General features: G+C 39.1%; 1 pseudogene; it reads left to right on the forward strand.

Moving 5' to 3' along the window:
* Positions 1-1,035: 1,035 nt before the first annotated feature.
* LOC110307576 lies at positions 1,036-1,496 on the forward strand (annotated as a pseudogene).
* Positions 1,497-3,854: the final 2,358 nt, after the last annotated feature.

A 3,854-nucleotide genomic window follows, 5' to 3' on the forward strand; every position in this document is an offset into this window, starting at 1 on the left:
TATATTCTGTTGGTGGTGCTCATTTCTCTAGTTCCTATTACATTTCTTAGGATTTCCATTGCCATCATTGCCTTGGTTTGTGAGTTTCTTTATTTCTACCATTTCTCTCTTCAGGTCTTGCACAGTTTTGTTCATAATCCTTCACCTGTTTGTTTGCATTTTTTGTATTTCTTTGTATTTATTTACTTCCTTTTTTAAATGCCTCTTCCTATTTGGATGTATTTTCCTGTACTTCCTTAAGGAATGTATTTATGTCCTCATTAAGGTCTCTATCATCTTTATAAAATTGAGGATCCTCTTCTTGTGCTTTAGTTTTATTAGGATATCCAAATATTGTTGTAGTAGGATAGCTGGGCTCTAGTAGTGCCATATTACCCTGGGTCTTGTTGATTGTGTTCTTAAGCTGTTTGTAAGGTATCTGGTTTTCCCTGGTGCTGGTTAAATTATCCTGAAGGCAGCAGGTCTTCTTGGGGAAGGTGGGAGGAGCTGTGGGCCAGACAATGGACATTAGGATACCCTAGTCTGTTAGCTGTTCCTCTGACAGGTCCCATTCTGTAGGATGTGTCTTAGTCAGACCCAGATGGGGTGGCAGATAGATACAACTAGGATGGGTGGTTGGGCAGGGTTCCAAGCTGGTTAGTTTTCAGGTTTACTTCCAGGATATTCTTGGGGTTTGCAAGGCACCTCTGGAACAAAGAGCAAGACAAGAGCTAGACAATAGTACTCAGGGGATTGCTTGTGTTTCTCACCTCTCCAGGCAGACCCAGATGAGGTGGCAGGTAGATCCAACTAGAATGGGTAGTTGGGCAAGGTTCCAAGCTGGTTAGTTTTGGGGACCCAAAGTATTCCACAGGGAGGCAGGACTCTGCTAGAGTCCTGCAAGGCTCCTCTGGACTGAGAATCAAGGCCAGAACTAGACAATATTGCTCAGGGGCCTGTGCCTACCACTCACTTCTGCAAGCTGTCATAATTTCTTTTGTTTTGTTTTTAAAGTAATGTCAACAGCTGATAGATTTGCAACCAGTAGAGATGAGGATGGTGTTGCTCGAGAGCAAGCAGTTACTGACAAAGCTAACCAGACTTTTCCAGCAGAAGAACACTCTGTGTTCATCACCCTGAAGAAGTATGATGGTCACACCAAACCCATTCCAAGAAAGAGCTCTGTGGAGGGCCTCAAGACAGCAGAAAACAAGTGTCTCTTAAGAGCCATGGGTGGAAAAAGGAAAATTAGCACCATGGTGAGTCCCACAGAAGTGACTATGATACACACTCTATAACTTTGTTGAGTAGAAATTTGCCAGCAGTTTTCCCCTTTTGCTTGAAAAGAAAAAAATTCCATGTCTCTGGAATTAATGTCTCAGAAGCTGCAGAAGGAGTGAAGACATTCTGTGGCACACAAGTTGCCCATACAGGCCTATTCAAATCTACTGAGAGCCAACATCGATGGGGTGAAGAAGAGGGACAAGAAGAACAAGAAGACCAAACTAGCACAGTGACAGTCGTGCCTACTAACAACCAGCCACACAAGTGCAGTTTTTCCTTTGTTTGCTGCTCTTGACTCCCTCTGTATATAACTGCTCTGATGTAAAGGGTCCTTTAAGAGTGAAGGGTTGGGATGTTCATAGGCTAGTTGTGCTAAGAAGTTTTAGATGTGTGCTGTATGGCTAGATATTCTTAAATTCCAGCCATAAGATCACTAGTTGTCTTTGAATATCTGTACATAATTCTCCATGCTAGCTACTTCTTTTCCTACCCTAATTCTGACAATAACTACTAACTCTAGATGGTACAGTTACTCAGTCACCTTTGCCTTGTCTTTGAGATTACTGTAGTAGTTTTATTAAAAGTTGTGTCATGTCAACAATTGCATTATTATTCAAGGTTGATATGATAGGAAATGTTTTATAAGTAGCAAGTTAAGATAGGATGTGTACTCATACAGGCAATTACTCATAAAAGTAGAACACATTATATCATAGTGAAAGAAAGTCTTAGTGGTGTTGACAATCTGGAGATTTGCAGAGATCTAAGGACACATCTAGTAAAGGCCTGAATGAATAGTCATTCCCTTGAGCAAGGGAATGAGGAAGACCTTGGAGAAGTCAGCTAGTTATACTCACTGAAAGAAAGAAAGAAAGAAAGAAAGAAAGAAAGAAAGAAAGAAAGAAAGAAAGAAAGAAAGAAAGAAAGAAAGAGAGAGAGAAAGAAAAGAAAACCCCTTCTAAAATGTAAAACATTAGTCATTTAATAAATAGATATGCATTCTATTATATAAATGCTGTGATAGACTGAGTAATTGTTATGCCTCTGATTATAATATGCTTCACTTAAATGGCTTTTTCTCATTTATTACATGAATCATCTATACTAATCAAGGTTGACCCTAAGAAGGGTTGGAAATCAGGTTCTGAAAGCAAAGGAATGGAAAACAAGCTCAGTGCCTGGCTCCAATAGCAGGATTAACTGTCATTCAACCCATTTCTCCTTGGCTTTATATTTACAGTCTTTTGAGATCACGTAAATATTCACATGTACCAGCATGGTACCTTTTCCTTCACATGTCATGACTTCATAATTAGGCACTGTCATAAAAGAAACTGTTGCTGCTCTTCTTCTCTAGAGTATGTGAAAGAGTTGCCCTAGTGGGAAGAAGCCGATTGTAGATCAATTACTACTTGTAACCCCTGGCCATTAAAAATCAGGTGCATGTCTGTTTTGTTTAGCTTTGCTTTTCACTTCATCTTGTTGCCTATGGCATACCTTTCCTAGAGTACACATGGGCAAAGAGTATGCTGTCTTCCATTACTGCATTTTTTTAATCTTTGGTTTCAATAAGACCGTGGTAAATATAGCTTCAGATGTAGTTGAAATTAGTTCTGAGCTTTTTATACAATGTGATAATAGACAGAATACAACTTATAACAGCTTTCCATAACAGAGATTCTATGATACAAGAAAATAAAATACATTTTCATTCAACATAAATAAATGTAAATCCTCTGCTGCTAATTGAAAAGTAGAAATATGGACTTTATTTACATTATTTTATTCGATTTATATAATTCATTCCCCAGCAACTCTATAAAGAAGGCATTCTTATTGCCTGTATTTGTCTAGGAATAGGGAAGCAGAACCTTGTAGAAGATTACAGTTTGTACAGAGCCCCAAAATGAGAAATGGTAGGAACTGGATCCTTTATCAGATTTCTGGAATTTATCAGATTTCAGACTTTAGCCCGCCATGCATTGTATACCTGTCTAGCCTGGAGGTGGTGCAAAGCTAATTAAGGAAGAAACAAAGAAAGACAAAACAAAGAACCCAAAAGAGATCAGCCCCGTAATCCCAGCACTTAGGAGGCAGAGTTAGGGGGATCTCTAAATTCAAGGCTGATCTAGTCTACATTGCAAGTTCCAGGCCAGCTAGGGCAACATAGTAAGACCTTTCCTTAAACAAAAGGTCCTTTCTTAAACAAGATGTTAAAGTTTTTAGCCTTTTCTACCTTTTTACATTTTTCTACTTTACCTTTCTTTTCATTGCAAACTGACCACTGATGAACTCTACAGTTGATCTCTGTGATTCTGTACTCAAGAGGTTATCTGGACTGAATCTCACACAACAGTAGGGTTCTATAGCTGTTACTTTCTGACATCAGCTGGCAACTGCTGCAAGTTTCCATGATTCCCATTTAGTCATATCCTGGAGTTCATGTGAACGCCTTTCCTTGACCATTTTGCAGGTTGCAATCTGAGCTCCTAGGACTTGTCATACCCTCTGTCATCCACCTTTCCCTAAGTCCATCAGCTTCCTGGCAACTCTTGAATTGTTTGCTTAAGTTTCATTTTAAGTCAATACAA

The sequence above is a fragment of the Mus caroli genome, chromosome 13 (genome assembly GCF_900094665.2).
Source record: "Mus caroli chromosome 13, CAROLI_EIJ_v1.1, whole genome shotgun sequence".
Taxonomy (NCBI): domain Eukaryota; kingdom Metazoa; phylum Chordata; class Mammalia; order Rodentia; family Muridae; genus Mus; species Mus caroli.